Source organism: Manis javanica, chromosome X (genome assembly GCF_040802235.1).
Source record: "Manis javanica isolate MJ-LG chromosome X, MJ_LKY, whole genome shotgun sequence".
In the NCBI taxonomy this organism is placed as follows: Eukaryota; Metazoa; Chordata; class Mammalia; order Pholidota; family Manidae; genus Manis; species Manis javanica.
This window is the reverse complement of record NC_133174.1, coordinates 60,013,486-60,030,980: the sequence shown is the minus strand read 5'-3', so window position 1 is coordinate 60,030,980 and position 17,495 is coordinate 60,013,486. Positions and strand designations below refer to the sequence as shown.

Here is a 17,495-nt window from a genome sequence, read left to right as displayed (position 1 = left end):
TAATTATTCAGAGTTAAGAAGCCAAGGGTATATCACCCATTCTAGAGAGTGAAATATCTGTGTTTATTCATATGATGACCAAGATGACACCCATTCTGCTACCTTTGACTCCCTCTTTGAAGTGGAACCCAGCATGAATTGGAGGCCTGTTCAGCATGGGAGTTAATCAGAGGGAACACATTGTGTCCTGGGGGGTCTTTGCTGAGGGTTATATTAAGGTCCTATCTTCTATTAGAGCCTAGTCTGTGACAATAGCCAAGTCCATAGGCAAGGACTCCATGTCACAGAGAACAGTTGGGCAGAGAACATTTTCTAAGTTCACAAGTCATACAGTCATAAGGTTATGCTCAGCAATGCTTATTGCTTCTCTAAGGTGTCCCATACCCCTCAGCCTTCTCCTGACCCTAGTTTCAAGCCACCTCACTCTGGCCTCTCAATGGCTACCAATGCCATAAATCTTCACTTCCTAACCAAGTCCTCCTCCCTTGTTCAACCGTTAAAGCCTTTCAGATCCTTCTATCCTTGGCCCTTCTCCAGCCCTTCTCACTGTGCTGCAGCCCTGATCAACACTAGCACTCTTACCCCAGTTTCCTCCTGCCCCTCTCAGACCTAGGACACAGTTCCTATTTCCTCTGGGACTGATCCTGGGCCAACTTCTCTTACCCTTCTTCTTTCAGCCTTGCCATTTTCCCCCCATCCAGGCTTTAAATCCTGATAGAGCACAGACAAAGCAATAGAAACAAAGAAACTATACAAGCCTCTACAGCTACTTGCTCACACCTACATTTGTGTAGATGTCTGTATGCCCTCATGCTTTCCTGCACACATACCCAGATACATATCTCCAGAGAGTAGTGACATCTTGCTATTGAAGAAATTGAAATGACAAGCGAGAGAAGACATAAAGAAGGTAATTTAAAGGGAAGAGAACTAGGAAAGGTAAGAAACCCGAAAGAGGAATAAATTTTAAAGAGACTTGAGATAAAAGACCAGTTTGAGGGTTGGTGAAAATATAGTAGAAAATCTTAGAGTACATGTACGTTACATGGAAGTCAAGAGTTCTTAAATATCCTAACAGGTTACAGCAATATTATGATTTTGACACAATGAAATTAAACTGGTAGAAAAATGTATCAACCAGGAATCTGTTCCTCAAAAGCAACTGTACACATACAAGGTAGCTTTAGTAGCATTTTGTCTGGAAGAGAGTTAGGGATTTTAGTCAACATGGAGCTCAGTGTGAGTCATCAGGGCAAGGTGGCCTCCAGAGATTCTGATGCAGTATCAACCTCACTTTAAAAGAGCTCTAGACAAACAGGAGCATGCTCCAGGTCAGTCAGGATGGGAAGAGGACTGGAGCCCAAGCTCCAAGAGGTCTGGTTGGAGCAGCTGGGACTTCTGGAGAAAAGAAGACCCAGGGGGATGTGGTCTCTGCTTCATCTCTCTGAGAGGCTTTCATGAAGCAGAGGGCATAGACAGAGTCTATGTGATCACAGGGCAAAGAGCTAGGACCCATGGGTACATATTTTAAAAAGGCAGATTTTCATTCAGTAGCAGGAAGAATTTTTTAACAACTAGAGCTGTCCAAAGTGGAACACGCTGCCCAGGAAGGAATGACATCTCCATTGCTGGACACATAAAGCAGAGGCTAGACAGCCACTTAGCTATCATGCTGCAGAGGGGCCCCATCACCAGGGGAGAGTGATTGTACTGGATTATTGTTACAGTTCCTTCTAACCCTAAGATTCCAGCATGCTGTACATTAAAATGAGAAAACAGAAAAACAATAAAAAGAATATGGTAATAGTGCAGGGGTTGGTAGATGTGGGTGGGCAAGTAATGCTGTGTATAGGAAAGAACTGATGAGAGGAAAAGAAGACACTAAGCAGCTGAGAGTGGGGAGTGGGAGGACCCAGGGAGGGCAGACAGCAAGACGAGTGGCTGTAGAATACTAGAAATGTTCAGATTTTCCATTTAGTCATCCCTTTGATATTGACAAAGTCTTGTGTTCTAGCCATGCAAATAAGCAGAGGACACAAGTCCAGAACCAAAAGAAAATTCAGCTAAAACTAGAAGAAATGAGAGTAGAAAGAAGTCCAAATGTTGCTAAAAATGGTCAGGCTAACCTGCTATACTGAGACTGTGCCCCTCCAACCTGATGACGCATGCTACCATCAGATAGAGCGTTGCCATGACAATGGTCAGTGTGGAAAGGCTGCTGAATTTTCTGCATTCTGAAAGATTTTCCTGAACCTGCCTACAAGACTGTCATTTGTTCTTGCATATAAAAACATCAGTGAGGCAGGCTATTTCTCACCGTGCCTCCCTTCCCTCTTCCCCAACATTAAAAACAAAGGCTGGGGCGGGGGAGGCACGGATTGATTTGGGGAGGTGGGATGGCAGTGAGGGAGTGGGTGGATTAAGCTCCACTCTATGGGAGGAAGTTCGGCTAGCATGTCTAGTTGAATTTGTTCAGCCTTCGAGCTTGGGGTTTTGCTCTCTCTCACCACATTCCTCAGAAACACAAAAAACTGGGTTTTTAACCTACCAGAGATCAAACCTGAGAAGGTTCATCTTATAAAGATGCATTCCACATGCCAGAGGATGACTGGAGGGACAGGAAAATTTAGACCTCACCTTATCCCATCTTTGCTGTCCATTAGTCTTTCAGAGAGGAAAAAAGACAAAAATAAAACCTTGGAGTGTCAATTCAAGCTGTTAGCTTTATACAGAGAAAAACTATTATGTTTTGCTCCCCAAAATTGCTCTTCTCGTGCCAATGAATCTTGAAGATACCTGTCATCTTTCACAAGGAAGTGTGGGTTACAGAGTGGATAGCTCAGCCTAGCTCATGATCACTAATGTCAAATCATTCTCACACTGTCTTCACATGCTCAAACTAGTTTGCTTTAACTCTGGCTGACATACCCCAAAGGAATTAGCTTGCAGTGGACCTTTCAGCACTGGAACAGTGTCAGTGTGATCAGTCCCCAGAGGTGGCTAGTTCCTCAAGCCTGGCTAGCTCTGCAGAGGTAGAAACAGAGGTAGACGTCTTCTAGTCGCTGGTACTGATGATGTTTGAATCAAGTCAGGGTCCCTAGGGAGCCAAAAGCTTCATGCTGTAGCACAGGCCCACCCTTAGGAGTATGGAAAGTGGGAAGGGACGGTGAGTTGTACATATGTGAGTATGTGCTGAGATTGTAACTGGAGGTTTCTATAATTGCTCTGGGTTCCCAGACTGTACCCCAAGTTTGCCTGGGATAGAAAAGGAAACAAATGGGGCCAGGAGGTAAGGAAGAGGGGGAGGACACAAGAGGGAAGAGAAGGTTTTGTGTATATCTGCTTTTTCTGAACCTTAATGAAGGAGGCTTAGTATGGCAGCCTCTAAAGCACAGGGTTTGGGAGATGTGGCAGGAAACTGATGCAAGTATGGGGAGAGACAACACAGGTGAAATAATAACAGTAATAGTTATTATTTATCTTACAGATGGGGAAACTGAGGCTCAGAAAGGATAAGTCATTTGGCCAAAGTCACCTATATTCATTCATTCAGCAGTAATTACTAAGCACTTACTATGTTCCACACACTGTGCTAATACGTGGTGGAGCAGTCATATGAGCTGAGGTTTGTCTGAACTGGTGCTTTAGAATTAGGCTGTTTGGCCTTTTCAAGTACCACTCCTCTCTTTGCGGTGTTGCATTGTCAAGTCTATTCATCATCCTGCATTTATCCAATCCCATTTTTCCAAAATCCTCCTGCTTTTTCCAATCGCCCCTAGTAAATTGTCCTCTTCCCACCATGCACCATGCATCCAGCTCCTTCTGTGGCATTGATGCAGAGCACCTGAAATCCCATGTCTCACTGGAAAGAGGGGGCAGACAGCTGTGAGAAGAATTTGAAATTGTGGCCCTTGACCTAGGCCTTAGAGCCCTCCCTAAGCCCCCACCCTTGCTATGCCCCCATCACCCCACAATACTGTAACTCAAGCAGTCAGCTCCACTTGAAGCTGAGTAGAGAAGTAAAAGAGAAGGACAGAAGGTGTAAGATGCCAATCCACCAAACTCCTGCTGCCTGAAGTGTACTGTGGTCACCAGCCCTAGTCTGCCATTTACAGTTCCACAGCCCCAAGCTGAGACTCTTTGCGTATCTATGGCAATATTCTCAGGAGAACGCTGTGCTGGATGTAAGCAGCATGTCCTCTGGCAGCCTAAAGCCTGGGATTGACATTCTTCTAGGGACTAGCAATTGCAGCGTCAGGTCTGGGAATGTCCAGGTCCTGCTGGAGCCCCAAGCTTGACACAGTGCCCCTGCCTGGTGGGCCTCCACACCATGGAAATGCGGCTGGCTTACTTCCACACTTTTTCTTACTTCCTGAGAAACCATGAGTATAAGTTGAAAGGCAGGGTTGATCCCAAGACAGATTGCCCATTTGCTTCAGGGCTTCCTAGAAGGAATTTGGAGCAGGATTGTGGAGGATACCCTGAACCAGATGGCTGAGAGCTGTTTGGAAGAGAGTATCAGCACTTTATAGGGAATAAAACAGAAAGGAAGGAGTAAAGATGACTCTGAGGTTCCCAGCCTGTATACCAACTGTGATGGGGAGCTGTTGAAGGTGGGGGTTGGGGGTGGGGTGTTTTATAGAAACGTATACTTGATATGTTCTGTTTTGATATGTTGAATTTGGGGGAAGATACAATGACTCAGTATATCTACATGGAATAGTTTGCTGCATCATATTAAAATTTTTAAAGATAATTTGATGACACAACAATATGCTCATGATAACAATGTTCAGTGAAAAAACCAGGATACAAAATGACTTAATACCATACAGTGTCAGTTTTGTAAAGATACATAATGTGTGTATGTGTGAGTGTGTGGATATGCATAAAAAAACTAGAAAAAAATTTTCTAAAAATACTAACAGTCGTTAACACTGGTGGTGGCATTGGAATTATGGGTAATTTTTTCTTCTTTATTCTTTTTTTTGGGGTATCATTCATCTACAATTACATGAAGAACATTATGTTTACTAGACTCCCACCTTCACCACGTTCCCCCCACATACCCCTTCACAGTTACTGTCCATCTGCGTAGTAAGATGCTGTAAAATCACTACTTGTCTTCTCTGTGTTGTACAGCCCTCCCCATGCCCCCCACGCACTATACATGCTAATAGTAATGCCCTCTTTCTTTTTCCCCGCCCTTATCCCTCCCTTCCCACACATCCTCCCCAGTCCCTTTCCCTTTGGTTACTGTTAATCCATTCTTGGGTTCTGTGATTCTACTGCTGTTTGGTTCCTTCAGTTTTCCTTTGTTCTTATACTCCACATATGAGTGAAATCATTTGGTACTTGTCTCTCTCTGCCTGGCTTATTTCACTGAGCATAATAGCCTGTAGCTCCATCCATGTTATTGCGAATGGTAGGATCTGTTTTTTTGTTATGGCTGAGTAATATTCCATTGTGTATATGTACCACATTTCTTTATACAGCATTTAGGTTGCTTCCATATCTTGGCTATTGTAAATAGTGCAGCGATAAACATAGGGGTGCATCTGTCTTTTTCAAACTGGAGTGCTGCATTCTTAGGGCAAATTTCTCAAAGTGGAATTCCTGGGACAAATGGTATTTCTATTTTGAGCATTCTGACGAACCTCCATACTGCTTTCCACAATGGTTGAACTAATTTACGTTCCCACCAGCAGTGTAGGAGGGTTCCCCTTTCTCTACAACCTCGCCAACATTTGTTGTTGTTTGTCTTTTCGATGATGGTGATCCTTACTGGTGTGAGGCAATATCTCATTGCGGTTTTAATTTGCATTTCTCTGATGATTAGCGATGTGGAGCATCTTTTCATGTGCCTGTTGGCCATCTGGATTTCTTCTTTAGAGAACTGTCTATTCAGCTCCTCTGCCCATTTCTTAATTGGATTATTTGCTTTTTGTTTGTTGAGGTGTGTGAGCTCTTTATATATTTTGGATGTCAATCCTTTATCGGATCTGTCATTTATGAATATATTTCCCATACTGTAGGATACCTTTTTGTTCTATTGATGGTGTCTTTTGCTGTACAGAAGCTTTTTAGCTTGATATAGTCCCACTTGTTCATTTTTGCCTTTGTTTCCCTTGCCCAGGGAGATATGTTCATGAAGAAGTCACTCATGTTTATGTCCATGAGATTTTTGTCTATGTTTTTTTCTAAGAGTTTTATGCTTTCATGACTTACATACAGCTCTTTGATCCATTTCGAATTTACTTTTGTGTATGGGGTTAGACAGTGATCCAGTTTCATTCTCTTACATGTAGCTGTCCGGTTTTGCCAGCACCATCTGTTGAAGAGACTGTCATTACCCCATTGTATGTCCGTGGCTCCTTTATTGTATATTAGTTGACCATATATGTTTGGGTTAATGTTTGGAGTCTCTATTCTGTTCCATTGGTCTGTGGCTCTGTTCTTGTGCCAGTACCAAATTTTCTTGATTACTGTGGCTTTGTAGTAGAGCTTGAAGTTGGGGAGCAAGATCCCCCCCACTTTATTCTTCCTTCTCAGGATTGCTTTGGCTATTCGGGGTGTTTGGCGGTTCCATATGAATTTTTGAACTATTTGTTCCAGTTCATTGAAGAATGCTATTGGTAATTTGATAGGGATTGCATCAAATTTGTATATTGCTTTGGGCAGGATGGCCATTTTGACTATATTAATTCTTCCTAACCAGGAGCATGGGATGAGTTTCCATTTGTTAGTGACCTCTTTAATTTCTCTTAAGAGTGTCTTATAGTTTTCAGGGTATAGGTCTTTCACTTCCTTGGTTAGCTTTATTCTTTTTGATGCAATTATGAATGGAATTGTTATCTGTGTTAATTTTGTATCCTGCAACTTGGCTGAATTCCGATATTAGTTCTAGTAGTTTTGCAGTGGATTTTTTAGTGTTTTTTATGTACAATATCATGTCATCTGCAAATAGTGACAGTTTGACTTCTTCTTTACCAATCTGGAATCCTTCTATTTCTTTGTTTTGTCTAATTGCTGTGGCTAGGACCTCCAGTACTATGTTGAATAACAGTGGGGAGTGTGGGCATCCCTGTCTTGTTCCCGATCTCAGAGGAAAAGCTTTCAGCCTCTCGCTGTTCAGTATGATGTTAGCTGTGGGTTTATCATATATGGCCTTTATTATGTTGAGGTACTTGCCCTCTATGCCCATTTTATTGAGAGTGTTTATCATGAATGGATGTTGAATTTTGTCGAATGCTTTTTCAGCATCTATGGAGATGATCATGTGATTTTTGTCCTTCATTTTGTTGATGTGGTGGATGATGTTGATGGATTTTCGAATGTTGTACCATCCTTGCATCCCTGGGATGAATCCCACTTGGTCACTGTGTATGATCCTCTTGATGTATTTTTGAATTTGGTTTGCTAATATTTTGTTGAGTATTTTTGCATCTACGCCCATCAGGGATATTGGTCTGTAGCTTTCTTTTTTGGTGGGGTCTTTGCCTGGTTTTGGTATTAGGGTGATGTTGGCTTCATAGAATGAGTTTGAGAGTATGCCCTCCTCGTCTATTTTTTGGAAAACTTTAACGAGAATGGGTATTATGTCTTCTCTGTATGTCTGACAAAATTCCAAGGTAAATCCATCTGGCCCGGGGGTTTTGTTCTTGGGTAGTTTTTTTATTACCGCTTCAATGTCGTTGCTGGTAATTGGTCTGTTTAGATTTTCTGTTTCTTTCTGGGTCAGTCTTGGAAGGTTGTATTTTTCTAGGAAACTGTCCATTTCTCCTAGGTTTTCCAGCTTGTTAGCATATAGTTTTTCATAGTATTCTCTAATAATTCTTTGTATTTCTGTGGGGTCCGTTGCGATTTTTCCTTTCTCGTTTCTGATTCTGTTGATGTGTGTTGACTCTCTTTTTCTCTTAATAAATCTGGCTAGAGGCTTATCTGTTTTGTTTATTTCCTCAAAGAACTGCTCTTGTGTTCATTGATTTTTTTCTATTGTTTTATTCTTCTCAATTTTATTTATTTCTTCTCTGATCTTTATTATGTCCCTCCATTGGCTGACCTTAGGCCTCATTTGTTCTTCTTTTTCCATTTAGATAATTGTGACATTAGACTATTCATTTGGCATTGTTCTTCCTTCTTCACATATACCTGGATTGCTGCATACTTTCCTCTTAAGACTGCTTTTGCTGCGTCCCACAGAAGTTGGGGCTTTGTGTTGTTGTCATTTGTAACCATATATTGCTGGATCTCCATTTTAATTTGGTCATTGATCCATTGATTATTTAGGAGCATGTTGTTAAACCTCCGTGTGTTTGCGAGCCTTTTTGCTGTCTATGTACAATTTATTTCTAGTTTTATGCCTTTGTGGTCTGAAAAGTTGGTTGGTAGGATTTCAATCTTTTTGAATTTAGTGAGGCTCTTTTTGTGGCCTAGTATATGGTCTATTCTGGGGAATGTTCCATGTGCATTTGAGAAGAATGTGTATCCTGTTGCTTCTGGGTGTAGTGTTCTATAGATGTCTATTAGGTCCATCTGTTCTAGTGTGTTGTTCAGTGCCTCTGTGTCCTTATTTTCTGTCTGGTGGATCTGTCCTTTGGAGTGAGTGGTGTGTTACAGTCTCCCAAAATGAATGCATTGCATTCTATTTCCTCCTTTAATTCTGTTAGTATTTGTTTCACATATGCTGCTGCTCCTCTATTGGGTGCATATATATTTACAATGGTTATATCCTCTTGTTGGACTGAGCCCTTTATCATTATGTAATGTCATTCTTTATCTCTTGTTATCTTCTTTATTTTGAAGTCTATTTTGTCTGATACTAGTATTGCAACACCTGCTCTTTTCTCTGTTGTTTGCATGAAATATCTTTTTCATCCCTTGACTTTTAATCTGTGCATGTCTTTGGGTTTGAGGTGAGTCTCTTGTAAGCGGCATTTAGATGGGTCTTGCTTTTTTATTCATTCTATTACACTGTGTCTTTTGGTTGGTGCATTCGGTCCATTTACATTTAGGGTGATTATTGAAAGATATGTACTTATTGCCATTGCAGGCTTTAGATTCGTGGTTACCAAAGGTTCAAGGTTAGTCTGTTTACTACCTTACTGTCTAACTTAACTCACTTATTGAGCTATTATAAACAGTCTGATGATTATTGCCCTCCCTTCTTATTCCTCCTCCTCCATTCTTCATATGTTGGGTATTTTGTTCTGTACTCTTTTTAGGAGTGCTCTCATATAGAGCAGTTTCTCTAAGATACCATGTTGAGGTGGTTTGTGGGAGGCAAATTCCCTCAACTTTTGCTTGTCTGGGAATTGTTTAATCCCTCCTTCATATTTAAATGATAATCATACTGGTTACAGTATCCTTGGTTCAAGGCCCTTCTGTTTCATTGCATTAAATATATCATGCCATTCTCTTCTGGCCTGTAAGGTTTCTGTTGAGAAGTCTGATGATAGCCTGATGGGTTTTCCTTTGTAGGTGACCTTTTTTCTCTCTCTGCCTGCCTTTAGTACTCTGTCCTTGTCCTTGATCTTTGCCATTTTAATTATTATGTGTCTTGGTGTTGTTCTCTTTGGGTCCCATCTCTCGGGAGTTCTGTGTGCCTCCGTAGTCTGAGCAACTATTTCCTCCCCCACTTTGAGGAAGTTCTCAGCAATTATTTCTTCAAAGACACTTTCTATCCCTTTTTCTCTTTCTTCTTCTGGTACCCCTATAATGCAGATATTGTTCCTTTTGGATTGGTCACACAATTCTCTTAATATTGTTTCATTCCTGGAGATCCTTTTATCTCTCTCTGCATCAGCTACTATGCGTTCCTGTTCTCTGGTTTCTATTCCATCAATGGCCTCTTGCATCTTATCCATTCTGCTTATATATCCTTCCAGAGTTTGTTTCACTTCTGTAATCTCCCTCTGGACTTCATCCTTTAGTTCTTGCATATTTCTCTGCAGCTCTGCCAGCATGTTTATAATTTTTATTTTCAATTCATTTTCAGGGAGACTAGTTAGGTCTGTCTCTGCAGATCCTCTCTCAGGTGTTGTCTGAACGGTCTTGGACTGGACTAAATTTTTTTGCCTTTTCATGGTGATAGTGGTGGCTGTAGGCAGGTTGTGGGTGTGTCGGCTGTGAGAAGAAAGTCCTTTCCTGCTTGCAGGATGCCTTGCCCTTCTCCGCTGCCTGTGTTAGTTACCCGCACTCCTGGTGCAGCCACCGGGTTAGTCCCCTAAGCTCCTGTGGGAGGGGTCTCCGTCAGAGCAGCGCGGAGCCCTGCAGGGAGTGGCAGGCATGCCAGGTGCACTCCTCCGTGTTAGCGGTGCCCCTGCCAGGCAGCTGTGTGCCAGCAGCGGCCTTTTGGTCTGGCCCAGGTGGCTCTGCATTGGGCTGTGATTCCGGTCGGCTGCAGGGAGTGCACCTGCTCCCTCTGGCTCCGCTGCAGGTGCACGCAGGACTGTCCTGTGTGGGTCTCTACTGGGCTCCACTGGCTCCACTGCCACCAGTGCACACGAACCGTACCTGGGCTGTTTGGTTGCTGCCGCTGCGGGCTCACACAATCTGCTCCTGGTCTCCTCTGGTGCTGTTGGCACACGCAATCTGCTCCCAGTCCCTTCCAGTGCAGCCGCCCCCGGCACATGCTACCACTCTCCCGCTACTGGGCTGGTGTGTCAGGGTCCGTGCCAGTTGGAGGAACGACTGGCAGGCTGCTTAGTGCCGTGAGGGGCTTCAGAGCTGCGCTGCCACCCCAGGGTTTAGGGCGCCTAAGCTTCCCCAGGATTCCCAGCTGCTAGCTACGTGTGCTGGGACGACTTCGTCCAGCTATGGAGTCCCTGCCTCTTTAAGACTTGCAGAAATCACTCACTTTTCTTTTGTCTCAGGGGCGCCAGTTGTGGGGGCCTGCCCACAGGTTTTGCTTTTCCATTTCTCTAATATCCAGCACCCTGTGCACCCTGTATCTGCGCTCTGGGTGCAGATTTCTAGAGCTGGTTGTTTAGCAGTCCTGGGCTTTCACTCCCTTCCCATTCCAACTCCTTTCTTCCCGCCGGGTTCTGGGGTGGGGGGGAGCGTTCGGGTACCGCCTGGCCACGGCTTGTATCTTACCCTCTTCATGTGATGTTGAGTTCTCACATATGAAGATGTATCCTGGCTGTTGTACTGCATCCACTGGTGTCTCTTTTAGGAATAGTTGTATTTATTGTATTTTCATAAATATATATGTTTTGGGGAGGAGATTTCCTCTGAACTACTCACACCGCCATCTTCCCGTGATCCCTGTTCTTTATTCTTTTTATGTATTTTTCAAAGTTCTACCATGAATGTGTATAACTTTTATAGTCAGAAAAAAGTTAATACATGTTTGGGTTTTTTAAGAAAAAGACAATAAACAATCTTTTAGCAGACCTTATTATGCAATTTTTTCTTTTCAAAATCTGGTCACTGCACCTTCACACTGCTGGAAAAATAAGGAACTGGAGAGTAGTTTACATGGCTCAGGTGCTATTCCCTTTCTTAGGTACCTCTAGAAATTCTAGGGTGCTTCCATTTGTCTTGAAAAGCAGATCCTCCCTGGACTCACAATATAAAGCCTCTTCTGTCTAGTACAAGAACAGAAAATCCAGATAGCTCCATAGGACCATATCCCTTTCCAAAATTCTTGGTCACTTGAAGGCAACTGTCTCAGACTTTCTAGGCTTTCTCTTCTGCTCCATTAATCTATGTGTCTATTCCTCCCCACTGTCTTGATTACTGTAGTTATATAATAAATCTTAAAATCAGGTAGAGTGAACCCTCCTACACTGCTGGTGGGAATGTAAACTAGTTCAACCACTGTGGAAAGCAGTATGGAGGCTCCTCAAAAAGCTCAAAATAGAAATACCATTTGACCCAGGAATTCCACTTCTAGGAATTTACCCTAAGAATGCAGCAGCCCACTTTGAAAAAGACACATGCACCCCTATGTTTATCACAGCACTGTTTACAATAGCCAAGAAATGGAAGCAACCTAAGTGTCCATCAGTAGATGAATGGATAAAGAAATGTGGTACATATACACAATGGAATATTATGCAGCCATAAGAAGAAAACAAATCCTACCATTCGCAACAACATGGATGGAGCTAGAGGGTATTATGCTCCATGAAATAAGCCAGGTGGAGACAGACAAGTACCAAATGATTTCACTCATATGTGTAGAATAAGAACAAAGAAAAACTGAAGGAACAAAACAGCAGCAGAATCACAGAACCCAAGAATGGACTAAGAGTTACCAAAGGGAAAGGGACTGGGGAGGATGGGTGGAAAGGGAGGGATGGAGGGAAAGGGGCCATTAAGATTAGCATGCATAATGTGGTGGGGGAGCACAGGGAGGGCTGTGCAACACAGAGAAGACAAGTAGTGATTCTACAGCATCTTACTACACTGATGGACAGTGACTGTAATGGAGTTCGTGTGGGGGACTTGGTGATGGGGGGAGTCTAGTAAACATAGTGTACCTCATGTAATTGTAGATTAATTATACCAACAATAAAAAAAATCAGGTAGAGTGATTCCTCTTTCTTTTTCAAAATCATTTTAGCTATTCTAGTTCCTCCTCTGTATTTCCATATAAACTTTAGAGTAATTTGATCTGTATCTACAAAAAAAATTGATGTGACTTTTGTTAGGAATTGTGTTTAACCTGCATAGCAATATAGGGAGAATTGACATCTTTATTGAGTCTTCCAGTCCATGAACATGGTGTGTCTCTCCATTTATTTACATCTTCTTGAATTTCTTTCATCAGCATTTTTAATTTATGCATGCAGATCCTGAACATGTTTTATACCTAAGGGATTTTTTGAGTTATTGTAATTTTCATTTGGTTTCCATATAGTCATTGCTAGTATATAGAAATACTGTTTTTGTGTCTTGAGTTTGTATCCTGTGACCTTGCTGTATTTATTTATTAGCTCTGTTTTCTTATAGATTCCTTAGTGTTTTCCACAACAAATCTGTACATTCATCTGCAGATGGCTTATTGCTTCTTTTCTGATCTGTGTGTTTTTTGTTTCCTTTACTTGCCTTATTATGCTGGTTTAGACTTCCAGTATTATGTTGGATAAAAGTGTTGAAAGCAGAGAGCCCTGCCCTGTTTCAGAACTTAGAGATAAAATATTCAGTCTTTCACCATTAAATATGATGTTAGCTGTAGGTTGTTGTAGATTTTCCTTATCAACTTCAGGCAGCACCCCCTCTGTATTCCTAGTTCTCTGAGAGTTTTTGTCATGAGTGGATTTTGAATTTTGTTAAATGCTCTTTCTGCATCAGTTGATACTAATACTGATATAGATGTAATATTTCTTCTATAGCCTTTTAATATAGTAGGGTACCTTGATTGATTTTCAAATATTGAACCAGCTCTGTATACATGGAATAAGCCCCACCTAGTCATGGTGTATAATTTATATATTACTGAATTCTATTTGCTAATATTTTGTTGAGGATTTTGCATCTATATTCATGAGAGATATTAGTCTATAGTTTACTTTTTTGTATTGTTATCATCTGCTTTCAGTGTCAGGACAATACCAGTCTTATAAAAAAATGAGTTTGGAAATGTTCTCTCCTCTTCGAGAGATAATGTGGAATTGGTGTAATTCTCCTTGTTAGTAGAATTCTTCAGTGAGACCATCTGGGATTGGAGACTTCTTTTTAAGGAGATTTTTCATTTCTACTTTGAGACCATTGTGGTCTGAAAACATGCTCTGTATAATTTCAATTATTTTCAACTTGTTCAGGTTTGTTTTTGGGGCCAGCATATGTTCAATCTTGGTATTTGTTCTATTGGTGCTTGAAAAGAATGTGTACTTTGCTGTTCTTTGGTGGAGTGTTCTGTTGATAACAGGTCCTGTTGATTGATAGCATTGTTCATTTATTCTATATCCTTGCTTACTTTCTGTCTAGTTGTTCTATTATCAATTGCTGAGAGAGGAATGTTGAAGTCTCCAACTCTAATTGTGGATCTCTCTATTTCTCCTCATAGCTCTATCAGTTTTTGCTTCATGCATTCTAAAAATATGTTATTTAAAACATGGACATTTAAAATTGCTGTATCTTCGTAGTTTGACCCCTTTACCATTATGTCTCTGTCTGTCCTTGATAATTTTCTTTGCTCTGAAGTCTACTTTATATTATATCAGTATAGTCACTCTTATTTTCTTTTGATTAATGTGTTACATGGCATGTGTTAATCTGTCCTTTTACTTTCAACCTACTTATGTCATATTTGAAGTGAGTTTCTTGTAAAGAGCGTACTGTTGAATCACGTTCTTTTGGCCACTCTGCCAATCTTTGTCTTTTAATGGGTGTACCTATATCATTTACATCCCATGTGATTTTTACTAGGCTAGAAATTAAATCTGCCATTTTACTTCCTGTTTTCTCTTTGTTCCCTCTGTTCTTTGTTTCTGTTTTCTTCTTCCTCCTTTATTGTTGGTGACTTCTACCTTTGTTCAAATTCCATTTTGATTTATCTATAGTGGTTTTAATTTTGTCTCCTTGCATAGCCTTTTTAGTCGTTGCTTGGGGCATATATTATACATATGTAATTTTCACAGACTACCGGTATGATTTTACCAGTTTGAGTGAAATGTAGAATCTTATCTACCTTTAAGTCCATTTCCCCTCCCCCATTTACATTATGTGTCTTAAATATTTCTTCTATGTATATTTAGAACTATATCATACAGTATTGTAGTTTTTGCTTGAATCATCAAATAATTTAGAACACTCAAAGGAAGAAAATTGTATTTACCTGTATTTTAACTCTATCCATTGTTCTTTCTTCCTTCCTTATGTTCCAGATTCCTTCTTTTATTATTTTCTTTCCTTTTCAGAAACTCCCTTTAGCAATTCTTTTAGGGTAGGTCTGATGGCAACAAATTCTCTTAGTTTTCCCTTCATTCCTGAAGGATATTTTCACTGGATATAGAATTCGTTGACAGTTATTTTCTTTCAGCACCTGAAAAATGTTGTACCACCTCCTTCCGGCCTTCATGATTTTTGATGAGAAAACCACTGTCATTTGAATTATTTTCCCTTGTAGACAAGGCTTTGTTACTGCTTGCTGCTTTCCAGATTTTTTCTTTTTCTTTGGTTTTCACTGATTTGATTATGATGGACCTTGCTGTGGATTTCTTCAAGTTTAACTAGTCTAGAGTTCAATTACTTCTTGAATCTGTACATTTATGTATTTTGACAGATTTGGGAAATCTTTAGCCATTATTTCTTCAAATACTTTTTCAGTGCCACCCTCTTTCTCTTCTCCCTCTGGAACTATGGTGACATGAATGTTAGGCCTTTTATCATAATCCAACTTGGTTCCTGAGGCTCTGCTCATTTTGTCAGACTATTGTCTTTTGTTCAAGTTGAGTAATGTCTATTGTTCAATATTCCAGTTTACTGATTTTTCCTCTACTCTCTCCATTCTGCTATGGAGACCATCTGTTAAGTTTTTTATTTCACTTATTGTAGTTTTCAGTTCTACAATTTCTGTTTAGTTTTTCTTTATTTCTTTGCTGAGGCTTCTTACTTTTTCATTTGTTTCAAGCATTTCCACAATTGCGCACTGAAGTGTTTTTATGATGGCTGCTGTAAAGTCCTTGTCAGATATTTCCAACATTGTGTCATCTACATGTTGGCATCTATTGATTGTCTTTTTCTCTTTCAACTTGAGTGGTTCCTGTTCTTGGTATAAGTGACTTTCTATTGTATTCTGAACATTTTAGATATTTTTATGAAACCTGTATCTTACTTAAATCTTCTGTTTTAGCAGGCTTTCTCTAACACCATGCTCTCAGGGGAGAGACACCACCCCCATTATCTCCAGTTGGGGGTAAAAGTCTAGGTTTCCCACTCAGCTGCCATTGACAGCCTGGGTAGAGGAGGGACACCTCATTACTGCTGGGGAGAAATGAAAATTCAGGCTCCCCACTACACCTCCAGATACCACCCTGGCTAGGAATGGGAATGACACCTTGTTATACCTCCCCATGTGGCCTCTACTGACACAGCAGGGGTGGGCCCTCTTGCCATTGGATAGGGATGAAAGTCCTGGCTTTTCCATTCTGTCTTTCCTGACAACCAGCTGGTGAGGTGGATTAGAATTTTGGTTATTACTAGGCTCATTGTTAATTTTAATGTTTAATTTATTCAGTAAATATGTATTTGATGTTAATATGTGCCAGGCACTATTCTAGGTATTGGTGATAGAGATGTAAATAGGACAGGTAAAGGCCTTGCCCATCATTGAGCTTACATTCTAGTGAGGAAGATAGACAATAAGCAAGTAAATATTTAGTGTTGACTACTGGTAAGTTTGGAGGGGGTGCTCTTTTAGATAGGATGGTCAGTAAAGGCCCACCTGAGGAGGTGACATTTGAGAATAGAGTTTAATGAAGTGAGGGAAGGAGCCTTGTGAAAACTGGGTGAACATTCCAGATGAAGGGAAGACCCCAAGGCAGGAAAGGGTTTGGTGTACTTAGTGTATATGTTTTAATGTGTATTGGAAAGAAATATAACTATTACATCAAACTCTTTAATTTCACAGACATTATTGCTTAAGATGAGGTCAAGTTTTTTAAAAGTGGAGAGTCTGTGTAAGAGAGGTTTCCATCTAAGCAGTATGTGAATATGGTAAAATTCTTGACATATTGAAGTTTGGGAAACAAAGCTGTCGCTGAGATAGATTGTTATTAGTCCCATTTAACACATGAGAGAACTGAGGTTTAGGAAGGTTGATTAGCTTGTACAAGGTCACACAGCAAATAAGTGAGGGAGCTGGGATTCCTCGTGAGAAACTGAAGACCATGCCCAAAGTTTAGAAGAGGAAAGACAGAATTTTCCTTCTGCCTGGTGGAGCTGCTGATTGTTGCATACAACAAACCAAGAACTTTTGAAGAACAGTTGGAGACCTCTAATGTGTTGAAGCATTTTTTGTTGGTTTGCCCAAAGTACATGCCTAAAACAATTTTATTGCTTATTCCCCTCCAGCCTTTAGCTGTAGAATAATCAAGGGGCAAAAAGGGAGCTGAAATTTATTGAAGAAAATAAGGTAAACCACTCAAGGCTCTGGAATGCCTAACTGTTGACAATTTTCTCAGCCTATCCGAGGCCCTTTAACCAACTGAGATTTGGGTGCTGTCTTTAGCACAGTAACCAAGTCCAGCAGGGCTGAGGGATGTTTTATGCTAGAGTAGCAGGCCCAGCCTCCCTGGCCTTGATGCTGATGGAGAGCGTTTGCAGAACTCTCACCACAAAGTTTCAGAGGAAGCTCTGCAGACATCCCATCCCGAGGACTGCTCTGCTCAACCTGGTCAGGGACATCCCCAAGCCACAGTCAGGCCACCAAACAGCTCTTGGTGTTTTGAGAAAGGGACACATCTTTATAGGTTCCTGGCTTATATTCTGCCTCTTTGCAGCTACAAGCATATTTTGGAGGGAGATTTCATACAGATTTCTAA

The 17,495-nt window shown here is 41.0% G+C and overlaps 1 protein-coding gene across 5 annotated transcripts in view; it reads left to right on the top strand.

Moving 5' to 3' along the window:
• Window positions 1–17,495, top strand: part of HDAC8 (histone deacetylase 8) — a 298,463-nt gene that overhangs the window by 270,701 nt on the left and 10,267 nt on the right. The gene's annotated exons all lie outside the window — the stretch shown is intronic.